The following is a 27,066-nucleotide window of genomic DNA, read 5'->3' on the forward strand; positions in this document are numbered from 1 at the left end:
TATATTTGTACTTTAGAAACAAGGTAGATAACGCCTGAAAAATGCGAGCAGGATGGACCTTTGGCCCCCATTTGACCACACATAGTCACATGTTGATTCACCCGCGCCCTCATGCATCCATACTTCTGAGCTTCTGAGTGCACCACAGACACTGGAACACACACACGTACGCACATACACACACACATACACACAGGCACACACACAAATACACACAGAGAGACAGACAGACAGAGACAGAGACAGAGATAGGCAGAGACAGACAGACAGGCAGACAGAGACAAACAGAGACAGAGATAGAGACAGAGACAGACAGTGACACAGAAAGAAAGAAAGACAGAGTCAGGGACAGAGATAGAGACAGAAAAAGAGACAGAAAGACAGAGAGAGACAGAGAGATAGAGAGAAGTGCACTACATTATTAACAAAGTTGAAAGTGTACTTAAAACTGTAATAAGATTCAATTATAATTTTTCAAAATTTTTATAGATTACCAGTATTTTCATAAATGCATGATAATTAAATATTGTTAAACAAACCTTCTTTATCTAGAGATTGCCATATTCGAATTGGATTTTGAAAAAATGGGAACAATATCTACTCACTGAAAGGTTTCTGCTTCCTCACTCTAAATTTGTATGTTACTTCCCCAGATCTTACTAAACTGCTAAGAAGAAAGGAAGAGAAGTGAGTAAAGGGGCCAGTGTGAAAATCTTGTATTAGTTAAAATATTAGAAAAAGGAACATGTACACCAAAACAAAGGACATTACTTGTCAAATGAGGAATTTGAATCTTTTGATGGTTTTCCTTGGTGGATTTCTTTAGAACACTGATTTAGTGTTTTGCATAGAGTTGCCTTGTCAATTCTTTGGAAATGTGTTCAAACTATCTGCTTTCATTCATATGCAAATCCCTCTCTTAGAACTACAGAATGAAAGCTGTTTAAGCCCTGTCTGGTTCTTTCAAGCTAAAAATTTTATAGCATGTCTCTGACCTCAGTGAGTTCTCTGTATTGTGCCCCTGATGAACACATGCCTACAGAAACTTGGCAAGGACAGTTATTATCAAGCTGAAAAAGAAGTGCATAGGAAAAAAAAAGAAAAAGATGAATGTTGTCAACGTAAGACAATAACTATGCATATTTGTTTTATCCTGTGTACTATTTTTCAGTTTATTTAGCATACATTTTTCTTATATATTTTATCCTGTGAAAATATAAAATCAATTAAGAAAAAATATCACATTGTACTTGTCAAATATGAGACAGCAATATCTTTATTTGTCAGGTCACTAAAGACCTTTCATTAATTTTTTTTCTCTACCTCTTCCTTCTTTTTTGCGTGATGCCTGAGGTTTCATTTAGTGTTCTTGCTATAATACACTGAAAACTAGATGAAGCCGCAAATTGTATCTGAGTTGTGCATCTCCCCGGGCTCTTCCTATTGTAGATTGTCAAAAAAAGTTTTTTATGTACTAGGCAGCTTTCACTATATTGCATTTTGGAATCCATTTTGTTGTTTAACAATGTCTTACTTCCTTGGAGAGTGTAGACCCCTTTTTCATGTTTCATAACCAATTTAATTTGGGGAAGTGGTGGTTTCACCTGACTGGATCATGCATCATGATCCTTCTGTCTCTGGGTTGATTCTCTTCCCTGACTAGGTTGCACCTTAAATTGAAGGAGTCAAAGAGTTGTAAGTGGGTATTTTAACTGGATTTATCCTCTCTAGAAGATAGCCAAAGAACATGGCCTCCAAATATTCATGCTATGGAGACTCTGAAAGTCAAGGTACTTCTGACAAATTGTTTCCAAATGCTGTAAGCATAAACCCTGCCAGAAGCATTATTTGGTTGACTTAAGTCTTGTTTAAAAAAATCCATCATGTAAAATATCAATTCCTTTACAGCAAAATCAGATTCAAAATTCCAATTTAAATCTTGGAAAAGTTCCAGGCACATTAAAGGAAAATTAACTTCGTTATAAGATGTAGGACATCCAGATTTAACTTTTAAAAATATTAAAATCTGTACCTTTTTATGTCTCTGAAGGAAAAAAAATTGTTCTTGGTGTAGAAGTCTTCTATCTGACCACAGACAAAGAATTAAAACAAGTGGAGAAAGAGAAGGTATATAGTTAAACTCCTTCATTGGGAAGGTACATTGTCCTAAACAAGTCATTAGAAAAAAATTCAATTGTATTTTACATAAGGTATTTTCATTTTCATGAATTTCATTATATACAATTCAGTTCCCAAGAGGCACTAAAGAATAATAATGTCTGATGATATGAAGCCTATGAAATGTGACCATAATAGCCCTAGGCTTTTCACTGCATCCTAACAGTAGTCTTAATGCAATTATTATGTCAGTTCTATAGATGGTAGCATATTCTCTGAGATGGTAAGAGTCCCATCATATCAACATTTCTATTCTCTGATTAATTAAGACAGTTGACTCTCCAACCTTGGATCTTCTTATGCTACCTCATTATGAGTCTACTTGTGAGTTTAGTAAACGTTAAATATGTTTTTTTTTTCAAAGCTGTTGATTGTGGTCACCAAAATAGCCATGCTGATGAGGATCCAAGCTTGGGTTCCCAGAACTCACATAGATGAAGCAAAGAAGTGCAGACCGACAGGAGCCGGATGTAGATCGCTCCTAAGAGACACAGCCAGAATACAGCAAATACAGAGGCGAATGCCAGCAGCAAACCACTGAACTGAGAATAGGTCCCCCGTTGAAGGAATCAGAGAAAGAACTGGAAGAGCTTGAAGGGGCTCGAGACCCCAAAAGTACAACAATGTCAAGCAACCAGAGCTTCCAGGGACTAAGCCCCTACCCAAAGACTATACATGGACTGACCCTGGACTCTGACCTCATAGGTAGCAATGAATATCCTAGTAAGAGCACCAGTGAAAGGGGAAGCCCTGGGTCCTGCTAAGACTGAACCCCCAGTGAACTAGACTGGTGGGGGGAGGGCGGCAATGGGGGGAGGGTTGGGAGGGGAACACCCATAAGGAAGGGGAGGGGGGAGGGGGATGTTTGCCCGGATACCGGGAAAGGGAATAACACTTGAAATGTATATAATAAATACTCAAGTTAATAAAAAAATATAGAAATAAACAAAAAAAAGTTGAACACGGAGATATACATAATTTTATCAGCAACGGAGGGAGCATGAGATTATCAGGTACTCACTGGCAAGCCAGTATAGCTGATTAGTGAGTTTAAGGCTTATTGTGAGAACTTATGCCAAAGAGGTGGTTAGTGTGCAAGTACATGAGAGATACGGAACAATGACCTCTGGTCTCCACATCTCATGCACAGTGAATGTACCTGCATACATGTTCATGTAAAACACACACACACACACACACACACACACACACACACACGCATATGCATGGACACACACCGAGTCTCTGTGGCTTTGCCATGATATTTATCTGTTAAGCAACATACTATAAACATTTTGCTTTTGAAAAAATTATGCAATTATTAACAATGTCCTGTAGATATGATATGCTAACAAAATTTTGATCTAAACCAGTAAGAATTATTTTGAAACTTTTCAACACTGATCTGGAATGATAGATGGCAGAAAACAATATCAGCTAATCTTTACAGTTTCTGGAAATAGCTGAGCTGTGGAAAGGATGACCTTGGGAAGACTGGATGGATGGAAACAGAAAATGTACTTTAACATCTGCCTATCTAAATGAACTAACACACACACACACACACACACACACACACACACACACAAACGTGTGTGTGTGTTATGTATATACCAGGTTTTCATATTTTAATATAAGGATAATGTTTTATAGTCTAGCATAAAACAAAAATTCCTCTAGAAAATAATGGCGTGTTTCACCTTCAGCATTCTGTACATCTGACAATAATTGTGTATCTCAATATATAATCCAAGCTCAATATGACAACTTAAATAATATAGCACATGCTTACTCTTTATAATGCTAAATACTTTGAGTTTCATGTAATCTTGGCCTCTGAGATCTATACGTGTGAAATACCCTCGGATTCATTTCTTTTGACTGAAATGTCTGATAAAAAGAGGTATTAGAAGCAGGATATGGACAGACTCTTGAAGTCCCAGCACTCAGGAAGCAAAGAGAATCAATACAAGCTTAGGTCACACAGTCCAGACAGGGCTTCACAGTGATACCACCCACACACCTATGGCCAATTGATCTTTGACAAAGGAGCTAAAACCATCCAATGGAAGAAAGATAGCATTTTCAACAAATGGTGCTGGTTCAACTGGAGGTCAGCATGTAGAAGAATGCAGATCGATCCATTCTTATCACCCTGTACAAAGCTTAAGTCCAAGTGGATCAAGGACCTCCATATCAAACCAGATACACTCAAACTAACAGAAGAAAAAGTGGGGAAGAGTCTCGATCACATGGGTACTGGGGAAAATTTCCTGAACAAAACACCAATGGCTCATGCTCTAAGATCAAGAATCAACAAATGGGACTTCATAAAACTGCAAAGCTTCTATAAGGCAAAATACACTGTCATTAGGACAAAATGACAACCAACAGATTGGGAAAAGATCTTTACCAATCCTATATCTGATAGAGGGTTAATACCCAAAATATACAAAGAACTCAAGAAGTTAGACTCCACAGAGCCAAATGACCCTTTTAAAAATGGGGTACAGAGCTAAACAAAACTTTCTCAGCTGAGGATTATCAAATGGCCAAAAAACACCCAAAGAAATGTTCAATATCCTTAGTCATCATGGAAATGCAAATCAAAACAACCCTGAGATTTCACCTCACACCAGTCAGAATGGCTAAGATAAAGAAAGTCAAGTGACAGCAGATGCTGGCAAGTATGTGGAGAAAGAGTAACACTCCTCCATTGTTGGTGGATTGCAAACTTGTACCACTCTGGAAATCAGTCTGGAGGTTCCTCAGAAAATTGAACATTCGACTATCTGAGGACCCAGCTATACCCCTCCGGGGCATATACATAAATGATGTTCCAACATACAACAAAGGCACATGCTCCACTATGTTTATAGCAGCCTTATTTATAATAGCCAGAAGCGGGAAGGAACCCAGATGCCCTTCAGCAGAGGAATAGATTCAAAAAAATGTGGTACATCTACACAATGGAGTACTACTCAGCTATCCAAAACAATGACTTCATGAAATTCATAGGCAAATGGAAAGAACTAGAAAATATCTTCCTGAGTGAGGTAACCCAATCACAGAAAAACACACTTTGTATGCATTCACTGATAAGTGGATATTAGCCCAAAAGCTCAAATTACCCAAGATAAAATCCACAGACCAGAGGAAGCTCAATAAGAAGGATGATCAAAATGCGGATGCTCCCACTCTCTCTTAAAAGGGGAAAAATAGTCCTTAGGAGAGTATATGGAAGCAAAGTTTAGAGCAGCTACTCAAGGAATGGCCATTCAGAGCCTGCCTCACATGTGACCCATATATATATATATATATATATATATATATATATATATATATATATATATATATATATATGCCAAAACTAAATAAGATTGATGAAGCGAAAAATGCATGCTGAAAGGAATGGGATATAGATCTCTCCTGAAAGACACATCCAGAGCATGTCCAATTCAGAGGTCAATGCTAGCAGCAAACCACTGAACTGAGAACAGGACCCCTTGAGGGGAATTAGAGTAAGGATTGAAAGAGCTGAAGGAGCTGGCAACCCCATAAAACAACAACGCCAAGCAACCAGAGCTTCCAGGCACTAAACCACTACCGAAAGACTATACATGGACTGACCCAGGGCTCCAACTGCATGGGTAGCAGTGAATAGCCTTGTTGGGGCGCCAGTGGAAGGGGAAGCCCTTGGTCCTGCCAAGGCTGGACCCCCAGTGCAGCGGAATGTAGGGGGCACAGTAACGGGCATGGATGGGTGAATACCCGTATGGAGGAGTGGAAGGGGATGAGGGCTTATGGACTGGAAACCAGGAAAGGGAATATCATTTGAAATGTCAGTAAAGAAAAATGTCTAATAATAAATAAATAAATAAATAAATAAATAAATAAATAAATAAATAAATAGAAGCTAAACACTCAACCTCAAATGTGGTAAAGAAGTGCTTGTGAGGAAATTTGATAAGAAAGACTGACAACTTAATCTGAGTCTCATGCTGGTAGAAACAGACATCAAAATTATAAGTGGGTGATGGACAACTAATATATGACTCATAGGACATTGTTGAATTACTGCTTGTTTAAAGTCTATCAGACCTAGTCCTGAAAATATTTAACCAATTTTGTAGTAAAATCCAAAGGGTGGTTATTTTGCCTGTTTTCCTTCCATTAATATGTTCTGACATTCTTTTCTTTTTTTATTCATTTTTATCTTTTTAAAATAATATTTTATATATGTTTTGAAAATTTTGTACATAAATATGTACAATCTATCTTGACCAAATTTCCAACCCTCTGCTCCAACTAACTGCAGCTTCATTTAATGCATTCTTTACAACATGCTCTCCTCACATATTTTTCTTTTGAAAGTCTAAGCTACTGGATTGGGACAGTGCTATCCCTATGCATGTGGGTATAGATATATCCACTGGAATGTGCGCAGCCTACCAACCGTCAAACTCCCAAAGAGAGTAAACCAACTCGCTTAGGGCCTCAGGAGTACCTCCTCATCCATGCTGGAATGGAACTGCTTGACTTTGGACAGATAACCGTAGCTACCGAGCCGTCACATGTGCAACAGTCATACCATGTGCAAAACACAGCATTTCAAACAAAATTTCCTCCCCGTCCTTCTGTTCCTTTGTGTCTTCTGTCCCCTCTCCTCTAGAAGTCGCTAAACCTAGGAAGGGCAGGTTGTTTGATATTGATGTCCATCTATGGCTACACATCCCAAGTCACAAAGTACTATGCCTGGGTTGAGTCTCTTCTGTGGTCACAGCCTACTGAACAATGTAAATACTGTGGAATATAAACAATAAGTCAGGATTTTTCTTTTGCCAACTTTCAGAATCATTAACATTTGAATATTTTCAAAGAAAAATTTTAATGATAAACCATTTTGTAGTAGTCAACAGGCATGATAGGAGCCTTGGGTTATATTTTCTTCTACCTTTATTATTATCTTTTCTATATCCCTTTATGGAGTATCTATAAAATAGCTGACTGGATTTAGTATAAAAATTATTTAATGATATAACTATTTTTGCCCCAAATGATGGTGTATGCCTTTAATTCCAGCACTCAGGAGGCACAGGCAGACAGTTCTCTATGAGATCAAGGCCAGCCTGGTCTATAGAGATATTTTCAGGACAGCCAGGACTGTTATACAAAAAATCCTGTGTTGAAATAACAAAAATGAAAAAAATTATAGGACTATTTCATCAGAATAAAAATGCATGGCTAACATCATCCCGTTTACTTTCAGACTAAGATTGAATGCTTCCAAAACAGATAAAGAGCCCATGCCATGGTGTCTTCTAATTTTATGCACTATATTTTGATATACTAGGAGCGCAAACAAGAAGCTTGAATAATCCTGTGAATAAATTCAGTGTCCTAATTTTTTACCACATTTCAGTTTGTTGAATTTCTCTGTCTCTCTCTCTCTCTTTCTCTGTCTCTCTCTGTCTCTCTCTCTCTGTCTCTCTCTCTCTCTCTCTCTCTCACACACACACACACACACATACACACACACACACACACACACACTATTTTTCTCTCTTTCCTGCTACTTAGAATCAGGCAAGATTTAATAATCTGACTTCTTCCTGGTATGTTATATGTAAGTGAATAATAGAAACCTGTAAACGCCACTGCCTAGAATAACTTCACATTTTCTCATTATTTCATCTGTGAATGCAAAGAGGAGACAACTTAGAGCACATCACTGACTTCTGCAATGTCACAAGATTTGTTTATTTGTCACTTCCAACTATAATGGGCAACATATGTCTTTTCTTTCCAATTAGACAGCGTTATGTGTGTGTATCTGGGATTTGATCTCAGATCTTCACATATGTAGTGCAAGTCCTCTTGCTCACCCAAGCCCCAGGCACCCTTTATTTTACTTCCCAAAAAGACACATTAACTTTTTTTCTATTTCTCATTCATATATATGACTGTATTTCAATTTTTGCTTTTATAGATAATTATTTGTTCCCTTACTAAGTATCTATTGTTGATGCTTAGTATTGATCTTTCAGACTCTAAGACTGGAAATGTCAAAAATAATAATTTTAATATAACTTTTAATAGTGAAATACAAGTATGTATCAGAAGTAACCATATTGAGGTTACTTTATACTTTTGGCTAAAGTTTGGGAGCTTAACTCTGTCTGTGTTATTTACTAGCTCTGCATTTAAGGATTCAGCAACTAACTTCACTGGAATATGGTTTTGCCTGTCTATAAAAATAGACACTAAATGCTTTAATAACTCCAGGATGTCATTTCCCCAACCTATAAAAATAGACAGCAAATGATTTAATAACTTCAGCATGCCATTTTACTTACCTATAAAAATAGATACTAAATGCTTTAATAACACCATCAATGCTACTTGTAATAATTAAAATGAACAGTGTGGTGACAAGGTCTGGAAATTAATATGTAGTCTTTTCCTTTTCTCATCAAAGAAAGTCTTCAGAAAAATTTTAAAGTGTTAAAATCGTTCTTATTTAACATAAACTTTTCTTTAAAAAGAAAAGAGGTGCACATTTACAAATAATGTATATGATGGTTATTGGTTCCTTCTGCTTCTTCTTGCTATATTATCAATAAATCCTTGATACAAACATGTGTCCAGCATCTAAATTTTCATTTTCAAAACATTTTAGAAGTTTGCTTTCCAGTAAATTGTATTATATAATTCAAGAGAATTAATTCCAAATATAACTGACAATATATTAGCCAATCAATTCATTGGATTTTTCTCTATTATTTACAAACTGCCGTTTTTTACCATTCAAATAAATATCAGGATGACTGTGGCCACATAGAGTGTGTTTGGCAGTGTTACTTCTGTTTCTATTTTGTGGAATAGTTTGAGAAATATTGACATTAGCTTCTCTTTTAAAGTCTGGTAGAATTCTGCACTAAATGCATCAGACCTTGGGCTTTTTGGTAGGGGGGACTTTTAAAGACTGCTTCTAATTTTTAGGGGTTATGGGGCTATTTAAATAGTCTATGTGGTCTTTATGTAGCTTTGGTAAGTGATGTCTGTGTAGAAAGTGATTGATTATGTTTAAAAAGATTATTTTGGGGGGTTCAATCTTTTGAAGTATGACCTAATGTTTCTTTGAATTTCCTTATTATCTGTTGTTTTGTCTTTTTGATAATACTGAACAATAAGGAACATATAGAGGAATCACTATCCTTGATCTAAATCTGTACTAAGAGCAAGAGTAATAAAGGTGGCAAGATACTGGCATAGGAATAGACAGGTTGATTAATAGAATTGAAATGAAGTTCCTGAAATAAACCTACATACATATAGACACTTGATTTTTGACAAAGAATGCAAAAATAGGCAATGGAAAAAAGAAAGCATCTTCAACAAATGGTTCTGGTCTAAACTGCATGTAGAAGAATGCAAATAGATACAAATCCATCACCCTGCACAAAAGTCAAGTCCAAGTGGATGAAAGACCTCAATGTAAACCTGGATTCAGTAAATCTTATAGAAGAGAAAATGGGGAATAGCCTTGAACTAGTTGGGAGAGAAGACAATTTCCTAACAGAGCACCAATGGCTTAGGCTTTAATATCAACAATTGATCAGTGCAACCTCATGAAACTGAAAGTCAGCTTCTGAAAGCAAAGGACACTTTCAATAGTACAAAACAATGGCCTATAGAGTGGGAAAGGATTTTCACCATCCCTACATCTGACTGAAGGCCAATATCCAAAACATATGAAGAACACAAGAACTTAGACATCAACAACCCAAATAACCCAATTAAAATATGGAATACACAGCTAAACAAAGAATTATCAGCAGAAATTCTTGAATGGCTGAGAATCACTTAAAATCCTTAATGCCTTTAGTCATCAAAGAAAGTATCCCTGTCAAAATAGATGATCAAAAACTCAAGTGATAGCACATGCTAGTAAGGACATGGAGCTTAGAGAATTCTCCTCCACTGATGATCGGAGTGCAAGCTTGTACAAATACTTTGGAAATCAATTTGTGTTTTCTCAGAAAACTGGGACTAATTCTTTTCAAGACCCATCTATAAAACTCCTGGGCATATCCCCAAAAGATGCCCCACCATACCACTTGCTCAACTACTGATGATGGGAGTGTAAACTTGTATAACCATTTTGGAAATAAATTATGTGGTTTCTCAGAAAACTAGCAATAATTCTGCCTCAAGTGTCAGCTATAACAATCCTAGGCATATGCCCAAAGGATGCCCTACCACACAAACTCTGATTTTAGCAGCTTTATTCATAATAGGCAGAAACTGGAAACAACCTAGATGTCCTTCAGCTGAAGAATGGATAACAGAAATGGGATACATCTACACAATGAAATACTATTTAGCTATTAAAATCAAAGACAACATGAAAATTGCAGGCAAATGGGTAGAACTTGAGAATATCATCCTGAGTGAGCTAAAAGGGCATGCATGATATGTACTCCCTTGTAAGTGAATTTAGCCACAAAGTACAGAATAACCACACTGTGTTCCACAGACCCAAAGAAGCTAAACAAGGAAGAAGGCCCAAGGGAGGATTCTTGAGTCTTACTTAGAAGGGGAATAAAATATTCATGAGAGGCAGAAGGAAGGAGGGAACTGGGCGGAAGAGAAGACAGGGAGGGAAATGAGGAGGGCATTCATGATCAGGTGTAGGGAGAGACAAGAGAGAGGAGCAGAGGGCCAGGAGAATAAATGGAAGTCTGCATCTGGCTGGGTTGGAAGATGGGGGACATCTAGAGGATATGCTAGAGACCTGGTATGAGAGAGGTTCCCAGGAATCAATGGGGGCGGGGAGACCTTAGCTGAGACTCAACAGTGGAAATGTAGAACCTGAAGAGATAGGTTCCTTCTGTAACCAGGCAGGAACACCATGTTTGAGATAGGGACACCAACCCACCCACAAAACTTTTGAACTAAAATTTATCCTGTCTACCAGAACTACAGGAACAGGATGGGGGATGGAACAGAGATTGGGGGAATGGCCAAACCACAACTGGATCATTTTGAGACCTATTATATAGGAAAGCATTGATCCCTGACACTATTAATGATGCTTGCAGCCAAAAGCTTAGCATAACTGTCCTGAGAGGTTTCTCCTCACAGCTGACTGAAACAAGTGCAGAGATCCACAGCTAAATATTGGACCGAGCTTGGGGACTCATGGAATAGTTGTGGCAAAATTGAGGACCTTGAATGGGGTAGGGATTCTACAGGAAGATCAACTACAGTCACCTAATCTGGAACCTTGTAGGCTCTCAGAGACATGCAACCACCAATTGAAAAGCACACATAGGCTGGACAGAGGCCCTCCACACATAAGAAGCAGATGTGTAGCTTGGTCTTCACATTGGTCCCTTAGCAATGCTAGTGGGGGCTATCCCTAAAGCTGTTGCCTGTCTGTGGAATAAGTTCCCCTAACTGGGCAGCCTTACCTGACCTCAGTGAGAGGGGATAGCCTACCTTGTAGAGACTTTATTTGCTGTGAAGGGGGAAAAGGGGAGTGTATTCAGGGGTTGCCTCTACTGTTCCAGAGGACAAAGGATGTATAGGGGAGGAGCTACTGTGTAATGGTGGGCTTGAGAGCTGGTGGCAGGAATCAGGATGTAAATGAGTAAACAAAAACAAACAAATAAAATTGTACTAATGAAAGAGATGGCTATTTTCATGTAGAAATAGGCATTTAAATGCCCTGTGACCATTCTGAGCTTGATGACTGTTTTGTTTATCATGTTGTGCAATATGCTATCTGAGTTAGTGTTGCATATTTGCCGACTGAATTTGCAATGCTAATTTACACATCTACTTCCCAAACTTCTTGTAGGTTGATTTCAGGCTCTTTCTGTTTTAGAAGTGATAAATGAAGCTGATATTAATTTCAAGGGGCAAGTTTTAGGTCTTCCTGTTAATATAAGGCATACATACATCCTTGGCAAGAGCTCTACCACTGAGCTACACCCCTAAGACATAGGGGCACATTTTTGTGGGGATAGGTATTTTGTTTGTTTGTATTTATTTATTTGAATAAATACTAGCAAAACTACTGAGTTTTAGTAATTTGGTAAGGAAGTGCCTCTCTGATTGGCAGGGGACTGTAGCAGCAGATGAAGTGTGTGGGAGAGCCAACTAAATTATTCACCTACATAATGCTTAGAAATTTATTTGGTGTGCTGTTTTATAACAGTAAGTGTTGGAGAAGTTTATCAGATAGCGAAGTGCTATAAGATTGATATTTAGCCTGTTAATCCATAACCATATTATGGGAAAAACCAAGCACATGATAAAAACAACGGAGTATTCTTTTGTTCATGTAGTCTTTACAATTTCATACATTTACACAGTAAATTGTTTCAATTGAAATTTAGAATAAAAACATTTAATAATTCTCCAAGTTGACATTCAATTTCTCAAAGTAAAGATATAGTTTATCAGTTATGTAGATACATGTGTCATAAACAAAATATATAAAACAATATTATATGTAGTAGTGTGTATTCACTCAGTCATTTACAGATTTTAGCTCGCTGCCTAGTGATGATCAGCAGCCTTGTGCAAGGCATTAATAGTCTCATCTTGGCTGCTCCAGCTTCCGCTTCTGCTGTGAGCCCTAGCTATTGAGCAGAAATACCACCCTGAATGGAGGTATTTCCATGTCTGGAACGTGTTTGTCACCTGGCAACGATAGCATGGATTTGGTAGACATAATTTTATATAGAGTTCTCATGGCACCAGCAGAGACGAAAGTGCAAATACACAGTTTGTTTTTGCTTTTTGTTTGTGTGGTTGAGTTTTTGCTGTTTGTTTTTGTAAAGCCTGTATTTGAGCTACTTTTACTAACAGCTCTTATCCAAACAAACCGTCCAGTCCCAAATCAGAGTAAAATGTTCTGCATGGAAAGGAAAAGCACAAAGAGCTGGAGACTTTCCATGGAAATTCTGTGTAGAAATGTCCTTCTCTGATCCAGTGCCTTGGGCAATAGAATAAATAAGGCAAAGCAATAGAAAAAGAAGTAAGTAGAGATTATGTATTTAAAATATCTAATACTTTGATCCTTAAGTCTCCGATTAAACAGGTTAAAGAGAAGCCAGAAGATGAGAGATGTCAGAATCAGTACCTGCAAGGAGAGCACAGGAGTGTTTATGAGAAGTGAATGCTGGGATATGAGATAACAATGCAGAGCAGAGCCCTGGAGATTTGTGCATAATAACAAAAGACTGAACGTTCCCAATCATGTGAATCACAGAAAGAAGTAATGTTCACTAGGAGAACAAAAAAATGCATTTGAAGAATGTCTTATGAAGTTTTCAAGGTGGTAAGATTCAAAGTGCTTTGAGAGAACGAACAAGAGAAATCAAAGAAATTTACCAGTTGGTAAAATTAAATACTAAATTTTTGGAACAGAAATGATGTGAAAAACACCAAGGCGCAGGACCCATTATGCATAAGGAAACACACAGTAAAATTGTACAAAGTCTCTCATAGAAAGGCAGGGAAGCAAAAAGACCCTGTCAGGTGTCTTTCAGGCACCCAAAGTGCATAGAAATTAACTCCATATCCTAGACTGTGTTGCCAGATTTCTTGAATGAATAAAATCAAAGAAATTCTTGAGAAATAAACATGAGAGATTCTGTTACCCAAAGAGCAACCATAGAGGGCTAGCCATAGACATGCTTTAAAAGGATCATGCCCCAACAAAACCACATGTCCTTCCACTTAAGACCCACAAAAGGAAGATCCACAGAAGGAGTGAAAATGTGCTAATAAAGTAGGCTGACTTTACAGTGTCATATTTGATTTTTGTTTTATTCTATATTTTTTTGAGTGCTGGGCATTTAACTGTGTGTCTTCTACATGATCAAGGCAAGTACTCTCCCACTGAACTAGATCCATACTTCTCGCATTTTGAGATGAAGTTTAAGTTGTCTTGGTTGGCCTTGAATATTCTCTGTAGCCAATTTTTTTTTTTTTTTGGAGCTGAGGACCGAACCCAGGGCCTTATGCTTGCTAGGCAAGAGCTCTACCACTGAGCTAAAACCCCAACCCCACCAATAGATTTCTTCAACCTTGCAATTTCCATCTTCAGTCTCTTTCACAGCTTGAATTACAGACTTGTACAACCAGATGTGTAATATTTTATTTTAATTAAAAAAGATAAAACAATAATAGGATGATTACATGTGAATACAGTATTTGATAAGTGTAATTGACTCTTTGTGGAAATATTTTATAGGTCTACATTGTGATTAGACATGAATACATGTAGATTGTGATAACTTTTATTTTTATATGGTAAAGTGGAGGCAACCACTATGGAACTGTTCAAATTAGTATGCTAAAAGTTGCAACAAGTAAATAACAATGTTATGCAAAATATACTGTAGTTATGCAAGTAAAGCATGAAAATAAAAGTACAGAAATTAGAAGGTGAGGACAGAAAACAAATTCATAAACTAGGAGCCATAGCTCAAATTAATAATGTATAATAATTTTAAATAGAAAATAAATGCATGTATAAAAAGACAGATTAGCCAAATGAATTGATAAAATAGTAAGCTAAAATATTATACTGAAAGAATGTGATTGGAGACGAAAGAACGGCGTGTGAGAAGACACGAAGGATGTGGCTGGGAAGATGGCCAAGTAGTTAGAGCACTGACTACTCTCTCAGGTAACCTGAGCTCCTAAACTTACACTGCTCACTTGGAAGCTCACAACTATCAGCAGCTTCATTTCCGGGGTACCTGGTACTCACTTCTGGTCTCCATGGATACAGCATGCATGTGGTGCATAGTAATGCATGCAGGGAAATAACTTATATACATACAATAAAATGGAGACATGTATGCTATGCTTGCTTTTCACATACAGAATACCTACACAAGCACACCAATTTGCTCATTTGATATTTGCCCAAATAGCCACGTCCCTCACTATGTAGGGCATTCTGATACTCATCGAAGGGAATACTCTGAAAGTGTTTTTGACCTAGAAGTAAAATAAGACCGTTGTTTAAAAAATGAAGTACTGAGATACAAAATTTTTAGGAATAGATGAAAATGAAGAGACAATGTATGTCAAACAAGACTGAGAAGAAATGTACGATGGCAATTTGGTTCGTCCATTAGACATGGATAAAAGTATCCAATTGAGAATCCAAGTTCATGAGTCGAGAACATAAAACAGAAGAACAACATAAAACTGAAGAGAGAGCAGGAAGGAGTTGTCAAGAGAAGATGTCAGGAGCTTGAAAAGGGGAGAGCAGTTACACAGCACTAGGGGTTTAAGCTCATGTCCCAGGACTTACGCAGCTATCTCCTGGGTTCCCTATTATTTTCTTTCAAAAGAAACTTTTTCCCCTATAAAATGTTGCAAATACATTCTTAGGAGTTTGTTATAGGGAAAACAAATGTTCACATAAAAAAATTCAAAATGCAAAGTAACAGCTCTTTTAATAGAAAGAGAACATGGAACAGATACAGTGGCCTTCGCCCAGGTAGCATCCAGTGAAATAACTTGTGGTATCCCATGTAATAAAACATAATGGAACAATAAAATGTCACAAATTACTGATACATGAATATTTTTAAGGGATGGATGTGTACAGGGCTTTGTACGTCTAGGTGGGCAATTATATATTATCAATTGGATCGAGGTTATTGTGTTGTGTGTTCTTTCATGTGGCGATTTAATTGAATTCAAGAGAGTTTGTGATGGCTGGAGACATTGGACTGCCACATAATTGTGTGACATATATATCTGACAGGGTGACAACCTGCCTTGGGAAGTAGAGGGGTAGAGAGATTGTTGCCAGGCTCAGAGGGTAGTCATTGGCAGTGTGATATGGGATGGAGCAAAGCAGGTGAGATGCTTTGCTGACTGAGATGAAGATGTCTTGGGGTACTATGGTGCTAGATCTATTGTGGGATAAAAGACAGCATTTTTTATATTTTTACAGCAACAGATAACACATCAAACTTAGGATACTATGAAGTTATACTAAGTATAGAAGTTGAGAAACTTTTTTCTTGAATATTTTCTTTATTTACATTTTAAATGTTATCCCCTTTCCCAGTTTCCTGTCCAGATACCCTTTATCCCATACCTCCTCCCCAGCTCCTATGAGGGTGTTTCCCCACCCACACACCACTCCCTCCCACCTCCCTGCCCTGGCATTCCCCTACACTGGGACATCAAACCTTTACAGGACCAAGGGCTTCTCCTCCCACTGATGCTCAACAAGGCCATTCTCTGCTACATATGTGGCTGGAGCTACCCGTATTACCGCCTTTTTTATTTTTAAATGTTTGGTATTATAAACCTGGCATCAGTGTCAGGTGATGATTTCTTCAACTCAAGCATTAGTATTAGGTGGGAAGATCAGAATGGGGCCATAAATGATAAAAATATTTAACCAAGGAAGCCAAAAATCTCTCTGCATTGATAATGTAATTTTCATTAAAAAGTCAATAAAGCAAATCAAAAGCATAAGGAATGAGAAAAATCTATCATATTTATAGTGTGAGAGGATAAATATTGTTAAATAAATAGTATCTGCATTACTAAAGGTAGTCTATTGGTTTAACAAACCTTTATTGCAAAGCCAAGACATTCTTCATAGAAACAGAAAAATCATGAGAGAATAAGATCATTATTTGTCCCCTTACTAAATGTCTATTGTTGATGCTTAGTACTGAAGCAAAAAGGCCTTAGATAGTGAAATTGACTTTGTAACAACAACAGTAAAGCCAGAAACATTTCTCAACTCAATTTCAATTCATAATATAAGGCTTAGTACCCAAAGAACCACATAGTACCTTTATAAAAAGAAACATAGGACAATATAGCAATATAGAGAGGCTCCAAAGAAACCCTTTGTGTTTAAATGTTGTCTTGGATCTTGATATTAAGATGAGGACAGTTTTGGTTCCTGCCAGTCTGCCTATATTTAATACATGTAACTTTGTGAATTCCTCATTGGGAGTTCTCATTTCTGCCTAGAATTTTAACTGTTGCCTCCACGAATTGACCAAGGGAGTACTTCTTCCTTACCTTTGTTCTTTTCAACATTTTTTACATTTCCACTCGCATCCCATTTCTCTGTCGTACAACTTTAAGAGAAAATTCTCTTCATTTGGCTCAAATGAAAGAAGTATCCTCAACGTTCTTTTAAAATAAGATTTCATCTCTCTATGCTCAATAATATGCATGAAAAAGTTTCACCTTCGCGAGAGTATTACAATTGCTGAAAGCAAGTATGTTTTAGTATAATGCCTTCACTGTGCTTTACTGAACTTGAAAATATTACATTGTTAGATGACAACACTGGCAAAAGAAAAAAAAGTCTAGGGAGTTCATGCAGAAAATCGCCTGTCCTGATCGAATAAACATGAAGCACATCTCGCATTCTAGACAGATAACTTCCCACGGCTGATTAGACCTGGCTCCGGAAATGGGCACTCCTTGCCCAATGAATTTATTGACTAGGTGGACAAGTACACTAGATGAAAGTTACTTTTGTGATCTGTGATTGATTTCTTGGGAACAATCTAAACACTGAACGGTCCACTTAAAACAGAAATATTGAGTCCATTACCATGTCATTTTAAATGCTGAACTAGAGTTAGAGGGACAAGAATGTGGTTCTTTCTATTTTTAACTGGATAATACCAATAATTAACTCATCTTTTTTTCAAAATCTATTCAAAAGTTTTCCTTTCCTCTATGAGGAGTTTCTGTTTGTTTGCTTTCCCTTTCTGTTTATCCCAGGATCTAAACACAGGAAAAAACGACCCTTTGTAAACCACTAAATTCACTAAAGAATTTGCCACATAATTGAGAGGAGCATGAAATTTGGGAGCAAAAAGTTAAGTAACAAAATTCACATTTTAAAAGCACAATAGCCTGCAAGGACCAAAAGCATCCTGGGTGATGAGGAGAAGCTTAATTTCTGTTCCATCAATGACTCTCCTGTGCTCTGCATGTGGGGAGATATTTAAACTCTTAGCTGTTTCATTTGTATACAGTTTCATTATTCAGGATTTTGCATTTTTCATTGATATGATACATAGGTAAACAATTACATAGTGCTTTCTACTTCACAACATGAAAATTGTAGCTCTTTTGCTATTTTGATCTTAAAAGTGCCTTACCAGAGGCATGTTCCATATCACCCATGCAACAGCGAAGTAAGAACTTCTGTCTGTCTGAAGCAGAGGGCACGATGCGTATATAAATACGCACATTTAGGAGTCAGCTGCAGCAGCTGTACAGTGTTCTAGTTTGAGAAGGTCTCCCTTTGTAGTCCAGGCTGCCTTTGAACTTTAAGATCCTACTGCCTCTGCTTAGAAGTATACACATCCTGTTCTCTTGCCTCAGCGGGCATTCTGTTCTTGGCATTTCAAATATCTCTGAGTATGCTTGCACCCTATGTAGAGACCACAGGAGGGCATGTCCTCTCTGATAATTTATCAAAGTGATTCAGTAAAAGGATTAAATTTAAAAGGATAGGAATTTAATTCTTTCCAAATATGACATGTAGTTTATTGGCTCCTCTTCTTCATTACTAGTACTTTCTCTAAAAGTGCTGTCACACTCTTCTAAGTAGATTCAAATATACAAGAGGTCTTACGGAAATATATCATAGGGCTGAGAAATCACACACAAATATTGTAGAGGACAACCGGCAAGTTCCTACTCTGCATGTAATAAATTATAGTCATCAGTACCTTTGGTGCCAGGGGATGGAAATCTCTCTTTTGGCCTCTGTGGACAACAAGCACTTACATGGTGCATACATACATGTTCAGAAAAAAGTAATCATACACATAAAATTTTTGAAATGCTTAAATCTGGATATTAGATTATTTAATCTATTTTCTATGCTATAAATATTGGAAACAAGGCCAGAGTCTTAAAATCTTTCTAAATTAACTTACCTGGAACTACTGCCATCAAAAGAAAACATTGAATTATTCTGAATTATAGACGCTTTCAATTATTGTAGTTTTGAAAGGAAAATGTTTGAATAGATTTTGAATAAAAGATGAGTTAATTATTGGTATTATCCAGTTAAAAATGGAAAGAACCATGTTCTTGTCCCGCTAAGTCTAGCTCAGTATTTAAAAATGACACAGTAATGGACTCAATATTTCTGCTTTGGGTGGGCCATTCAGTGTTTAGAGGAGTGGAAGCTGGAGAATGTGTATGTATATGCTTGTCTGTTTGTATGTTTTGTGTATACCTGCATATCTGTGTGCATGTGGAAGCGAGGAACTGGCATTGTATGTCTGTCTTCATTACTTGCTCCCTTAAGTTTTGAGACATGGTCTCTCACTTTCCTGGAGCTCACTTTTCACCGAGATTTCATTTAAAATAATATTAAATGAAACAATTTCCATGCCTAATTGTCACCGAATGCTACATCCCTAATACCTACAGCTTGCTGAAGTAGAAAACCAGGGTATTGGTGAAATGACTGTTCAATTTTGTATTTCCTTCCTTAAGCTCTCTGTTGGAAGGAAGACTCTTTTATCTACATTGTAGCTTATGAGCCTATTGTAGTCTGCTTTAGACAGTAAATAGTCAAAAATTTGTTAAAACATTTAAATGACTTCTAGCCAGTCTGAAATTCTAGAAAGAAAAAAAATGATTAAAATTGACTTAAGTGTAATTATCAGATAATTTTCCCATGCTTTTGTTTCCCGAATTCATTGTCTTTTTTTATCCTTTGAAAACATGTCCAGTATAATTAGGGCAAGGGTAAAATAACTCAATAGAAATGCATTCATCTTAATACACCTGATAAATATATATCAATTCATTCGCTAATTAAATACAAATGAGAATGGTGGCCACAGCAGACCTTAAGGTTGACAGTTGGTCTACGGAGTAATGTTGATGGAATAGACTAGGCCACTGAGGTGATAATTTCAATCTGGGCAGTAATGCAAGTGACTTATAAGTGCCGAAAGCTAACTTAGTTGTTGGACTGCACTGTATATCAAGCTGTTGATTAATTTGTCACCTACCTGGTAACAGTTTCAATTCCAGCAAGCCAACATATTAAATTTGGAAATATAGCCTTTGCTTGTTTACATATTTTATAAACAAATTTCAGCATGAATATTGCTAAGATAAATCATCATTTCCTGAGATTATTGTCAGCAAATTGAAGTAAATGAACACTTATTTATTGCATACAGAGTTCTTGCTGTACAAGTAAAATACATAATTTTTTTCCTGCAAATCTGTTCTGTTTATACATCGGGTTTTTTTTTTTTTTTTTTTTTTTTTTGAGCTGGAAAGCTTGCAAAGTCAGACAACCTACATACCTGGGCCTGTGTTTGATTAAATGCATTTTAAATGGAAACTATAATATTTTGCTTCAAAAACTCAAAATTTATGCACATAAGAATTACTAACCTTATCTTTATGCATTCCATAATGCTACCCACCATCCTTTGCCCAGTGGAAGTGAAATATAGTAACTCTAGAAAATGCTCCTCAGCCTTATTTAACATTAAGATAACAACTCAGAAAACGACGAGAGATTGAATTATTCCCATAGATACTGTTCATTCATAGGTTCAACTCTCAATTTTGAAATTCAATACCAATTTGGCAAAAAATATCTGAGACTTATGTGTCCAAAATATGTGATTCTCTTATTCCCTCTTACTTGTTCATATCCAGAGCAGCAAATTTTATACAGTGAGGAAATCCGGGAACCAAATGAGTCTTTTCTTTTTCTAAAGAAACAGTAAAATAAAGCAAACCCATGTTATTACAAGCTATATCTTGGTGTTTCACCGCAACTTCAGACTGTACTCTCTGTGCCTCCTACACTGTCTAATTTCAAAAGTAGTTGGATTAATCATTTGTCCATCATGCTATCCTGGTGCTGTGAATATAAAGCATATCCTCTGAGTTATGGCCTTCCTATGTTCACAGTTACTATTTTAATTTTAAAACACTCTAAATTGTTCAGTGGATGTTAAAGGTTGTTTGAATTTCCACTATCATTTTAATAAAACAACCAAATATAAAGTCTGAAGCCTTAGACATAGATATATTCTAGCTACTTGGAAGACTGAGGCAGGATGATTGCTTGAGTATGAGTTGCCAGCCTGGATATCATGATATGATTCTGTGTCAAGGAAATACAGTGAAAATCACCTGTGAAGACTCCCATTTAAAATGATGGCGAGCTACATTAGAAGCTCTGAAGTTCAGTGTCATAAACAATAGTTTTTAGTACAAAGCATCAATGGTAGACCGGTTTCTTATTACTACTAGATTAGACATTGATATAAAATAACAAATTTTAAAATTGCAGTATGAACATTCTTTCATTTTATTACATCTGTCACTATCAGACACTTTTTAATTTTTTATACATTTTACATTGAATTTTTGAGGAATTCTTACACATACACTACAGATAGTGACCACATTCACCTCCTTCAATATCTTCTCTTCTCCCTCCTTTGTCCTCCTGTGTCACCAAGTCATCCCCTCTTACTAAATACCTTGTTGACTTTATGCAGCTTTGAATACATAGTCACGGGTACCACGTGATATGCAGAAAGCATGGGTCATAGCCATTCTCCTCCTCTCATACTTATATGCTTTCAATCCCTTTTTCCACGATGTTTCATGGGCCAAGAGTAGGTGATCTGTCTTCTTTAGGACTGTGCAGACAATAGTCCCCTAACTTTGCCCTTAGAGCAGTTATTAGTCAACCCTCAGCCATGGCAAAGAAGCTTCGTTAGTCAAAGCTGAGAGTAGCAATCATCTACAGATATCAATACAAATGATTAAAAGGCAGTTTTCCCTGCCAATATTAGATCTCACTTTTCCTTTCCTTGTCTACCAATGTATCATAATAATTCTATAACCCATCACAGATAACTTCTTAGCACTTGCCTCAGAATTCAGATCTAGCCTCATGTGAAGTGAGCAGAGTTTGTAGAAATGGGAACATTTTGAAAGGACATGGAGTTAATCTAGACTACTGACTACATGGAGTCAGTGGAGGGGGGGAAAGTTTCGTATAGCATCTGGGAAATGAGACTGTTAGATTGTACATAGAGACACATTTAAATCGGGTTGGTCATGGTGATTTACAGAAACGGTCTATTCTATGGTGAGTGTTTGCTTTCACATCTTAAGGGAATCCTCCAAAATGGCAGGAATATAGTATGAAAATATAAGGCAGGATAAAAAGAGGCACTTAAGTTTTTATTACAATTTGGAAAATTGGATAAAAGGGAAACTTTATAAGATACAGATACAAAAACTGAGATGTAGGATGCAGTAAGCATCAGAGTTCTGGAAGGAAGTAAAACATTGATTATTGGTTGGGTTATAAATCTCCCCCATTACTTATGACAGTTCTAGGAGCCTTGCCATTCCTCCAATAACATCTGATTTCATGAAAAAAATATTAAATCTTCTGTGCAAAAATTAAAGTACTTTAAATTTACCCAGTGGAACAGAAATTGTATCAAGGCCTGTATTGCCAAAGTCGAATGATCTTCTCAGTTTGTGAATAAACACTAACTCTCAAAATAGCCAATACCAACAGATGAATCTGCTTCAAAATGGATGGACATACAACTACTGCAGTATATTTTTAATCATGCATCAGTAATTTGAATGCTTTTAAATTAATAACTCAAGAAAAGACTAAACGGTTTCCACATCAGATAATTAATATACTAACAGTAAGCACTCCAAACCTTGAATTGCAGTAATGACCCTTATTATTATGCTGTATTTGAAAATTCAGTTTGAGTTTAAATTTTTTTTGAATTTTTCTGTTTACTTAAGGTTTCCATGTTTATTTATTCTTCTAATTTTATTTCTTCTTCTCTTCATCTTCTCCTTCTGTCTTCCTCTCCTCTTCCTCCTCCTCTTCTTCAAATCTTTATGAGTGCTAGGCATTGAACTCATGGCTTTAGGCACAGAGTGGTAAAGTGTTCTATCACTGAGATATAACTCCTCAATTTCTATTTATGTGACAGAAACCCAACACTAAGTTGTGGATTCTTAATTTTATCTAACAATAAGGTTTAGAAAGGCTGCTCCTAACAAAAAGAAATTGTGACAAATCTTCCCCATAAAAAGCAAAACCGGGGGTAGGTACTAAAAGGGCTATGTCAGTGGTCTAAAACGGACAGAATGGAGGCCATTAATGAAATTATTTTTGCTATCATAAAGCCACTGGACCTTAGTTGGAGGAATAGAACTCTGAAAAGTATAGCTTGATAGACTATTATCTAAACCCAGCCTTACAGAAACATTGAATAGCATCACCCTACTGCTGGAGGAGGCCAGGCTAACTTAGGGGAGGGTGCAGACCTAGTTTTGAAATCCCATGTATACTTCGTAAATATAGTGCATGGACTTCAAATGACCATTCTATGGATCATAGTCACATGACAGGAGATTCCTTAGCTCTCTTTTAAGTGGCCATAAATATCTTTAAATAACAGTAATAATACACGTCACTGTCAATGTACTATGGTGTTTCCTTTACATGTCTTTATCTCAATTCTGTTCAGGACTGCAGCAACATGGTAGGAGAGACTTCCACACTCCTCAAAGTGCTTTCAATCCTGCTATTAGCCAGTCTGAAATTTCTGTCATCACGCTCATTCTTCTCTCGGTCTCTGAAGTACCCATACCTGTGTGTTTACTACGTGAAGAGTCACTGAACTTGATCTATTTTTACATATGCTTGTTAAACTATGGTTAAGATTGTTCACTAACTTAAAAGGGATCTGTGCCATACACGAGACCTTCAACCATAGTCTATAACATATAGGATCTTTTAGATCCAAGACTTTTATTTAAGTTGACTTTGGAGGTGTCTAGCTAATATAGTAGCTGCCTTATCGGTCTCATGAATAAACATTTTTATCTCCCTGAATAATTATTAAAAATGAATAAAATTCAGTCATCTAGTTAAGATTACTTTTCATTCCTTCACATACAAATTCATGGATATTATTTGAATGCTCATAACATACATGCTGTTCAACGTTACCATGAAAAGAAATTGTCTTAGGACAATTAAGAACACAAGTTACCTATCTGACCTATCTGTCCCTAGACAACGTACAATAAATCTTCATTTAAATGTCCCTACAATTAAGAAGTGTACGTGTGTATATACACATATATACATATACATTTACATATATGTGTGTGGAGAGAGGGGAGTTAAATACACACCCATTTATCATACAATTTCTTATCATGATTTAGAGTTTTCTCTTTGGTTCATGACTGCAACAAAGTAAACATTTACACTGACCACATTCTTCTACCTTGAGGTTCTGCCTGACCTCGAGCTAAAAGCAATGGAATTATACACGTCTTTAAATGGTCATAAGGGGAAATGATGTAATTACATTATAATCTCAGATAATAAAGTACATAATTTAAAATACAAAAAGAAAACATGCACTGAGTTTTACAAAAAATGTGAGTTGAGTATTAGGTTTGTTATTCAATAATATTGTAAAGAATAAAAACGAATGAGTCTATTGAAAAATATATTACTCCATTGATTAAGAACTTACTTGAGCTCTGAATTGAGTTAAGTCACTCTTATTTCAATGTATTATGCAATGTAGGCAATAAATTAAAAACAACTGGCAAAGAATAGTCATAAGTAAAGCAGTAGTAATTTTATGGAATAAGATAATTTAGAAGCAGAACTAAGACTATCAGGAGCTAACGCTGGGCGTATGTTAGTAATAATTATGACCATTTTAAAAAAGTGTAGTTTACACCACATTTGTTCAGCCAATATTATAATATTAAGGACCTAGACATATTTTAATCATAAACTTTCCCAGGAAATAAGTACCATTGACTAGTACTTGACAGTCTTGATTGGCCCCATTAGAAACACTTTCCAGCGGAAGATTTAGAACCAGGTTTAAATGATGAATTAAATGAGTCCCAGGACAAGAAATAGATTGTGCAGCCAAACATTAAAGATAAATTTTCTCATTATATGCTGCCCGATGTACAGGCACGGTTCCTTTGAAGAGTCTGAATGGCTTGTAATTTAACATCTATGAACACTGGTAATGCTGTTACACCACAATGACACATTTCACTCTGAATTATAGCCAATTTATGCATCTGAAATTAAAGAACTTCAGTTTAAAAAGGAATATCCTCTTGAGGGTTGCAGAAGACATAATAGCTTTTCCATGGAAATAAAATCAAACAAAGCAAACATATTCACCACAGAAAACTACAATCAAGACTTTACCTAACACCCAGAAATTTTATTTCATGACTGTGAATAACCTGAAAACCTAGAATATAGCTTCTTCTATTCAAAGAATAAAATAAAATAAAATAAACCAATTTCTCTGAAACACCACAGGATCTAAACATCCTGTTATTCATTTAAGGCTGTGTTTTTATCTTGTTTTGTCTTAGTAAAGAAACCCATAAATCACCAGATGCTGTTAAATTACAATATTACCTCCTTAACTCCTATTTTAATTTCAGTATATATTAAATATGAAGTAAAATTTTAATGCCTTGAAAACTCAAGATGTTTACAACATACATTTGGAATTTTCCCTACATCGATAGTTGTCTACTGAGGGAAAGAAATAGTTGGTCAGAAATTTTTAGGAATTACTTACTTACCATAATAGATATATATGTAAAATTGAAGACCAAGGTTGATATCCTCAACACCAAGGAGCCTGGCAACGCTCTGTGAGGAGTAGTGTTTGAACCTACAGGGCTAGTGTGGCTTCCTTGTTTCAGAATGAGTTTAGAACTTGGAACACTGCAGATAAAGGGAGTTGATTGAGTAGAGAAGTTGGATCAAGTACAGGTTCATGCTGTAGAATGGGACTTACATCTCATTCTCTGACTCTTCTTTATTTGTTTATTATAGTTTTGTCCTGTGGTATCAATAATACATCTCACAGTTGCTAGACAAGTCTCCTGACTCTGAGCTGTACCCAACTCATCTTTACTTTTTGTTTTAACACAAAGTCTCACTATGCAGTCTAAGTAAACCTTGAACTTATGAACCTTCTGCCTCATCCTACAGAGCAGCTAGTATGACAGCCATTGATCAACAGGCTCAGTTGTCTATTTTCCTTTTATATTTTCAGTTCAAATTCTTTCGGAATCACTTTACCCTCTTTAAAAGGAAAATGAGACCATGCGTAAGCATGTGGCCTTCAGCTCACACTCTCTGCCTTAGTATTCCAAGTTCTGATGTTAAAGATGGGTGACAGCCAATCTGGAATATTATCTTTATGTTTTGGTGTTGTTCTATTATGATCTGTCCAGGATACTTTTGACTGTATGTTTCCTTTATAGCTATGCAAAATTATTCCAATAGTTATATTATAAATAAATATTCATCCTGCTACTGCTGTGAATTTTTTGTGTGATTCCATAAAAAACACGATACAATCCTCACATTGTAATCTTCATATTAATAATATGGCTCAGTAAGAAAAATCACTTGCCACCAAACTCCTGGGTCTCCGTGGTAGAAGGAGAGAACCTGAATCCTGCATATAGTCTCCTCTGACATTTAGCATGAGCTCCTTTAACACATATAAAGTATAGAATGCATAGTGCTATACTAGATAAAACCAAGACTATTTTTCTCTTGCAATTTAAGTCGAAAACCTGACTTTAAACATCCCATCCATGTACATGTGTTTGAACTTTGCATATATTTTTTGTTCTTCCTGGAATTCTGAGGGGTTTTTTTTGCCTTCCTATGTGTGTGTCTGTGTGTGTGTGTGTGTGTGTATGTGTGTGTGTGTGTGCAAGTATGAGTGTGTA

The 27,066-nt window shown here is 36.4% G+C and overlaps 1 long non-coding RNA gene across 3 annotated transcripts in view; it reads right to left on the reverse strand.

Moving 5' to 3' along the window:
* Positions 1 to 26,025, reverse strand: part of LOC108351206 (uncharacterized) — an 80,836-nt gene extending 54,811 nt beyond the window's left edge. Inside the window, exons 1-3 of one of the 3 annotated variants that reach the window (XR_015622276.1) lie at positions 25,900 to 26,014; positions 20,897 to 20,966; positions 2,033 to 2,085 (exon numbers count right to left, since the gene is read on the reverse strand). This is a non-coding gene — a long non-coding RNA (uncharacterized LOC108351206). Of the gene's footprint in view, positions 1 to 2,032; positions 2,086 to 20,896; positions 20,967 to 25,899 lie in introns of all 3 variants that reach the window. The other 2 variants (XR_015622277.1, XR_015622275.1) reach the window with 2 other exon arrangements.
* Between the last annotated feature and the right edge of the window lie 1,041 nt (positions 26,026 to 27,066).

Source organism: Rattus norvegicus, chromosome 6, assembly GCF_021556685.1.
Source record: "Rattus norvegicus strain SHRSP/BbbUtx chromosome 6, alternate assembly SHRSP_T2T, whole genome shotgun sequence".
In the NCBI taxonomy this organism is placed as follows: domain Eukaryota; kingdom Metazoa; phylum Chordata; class Mammalia; order Rodentia; family Muridae; genus Rattus; species Rattus norvegicus.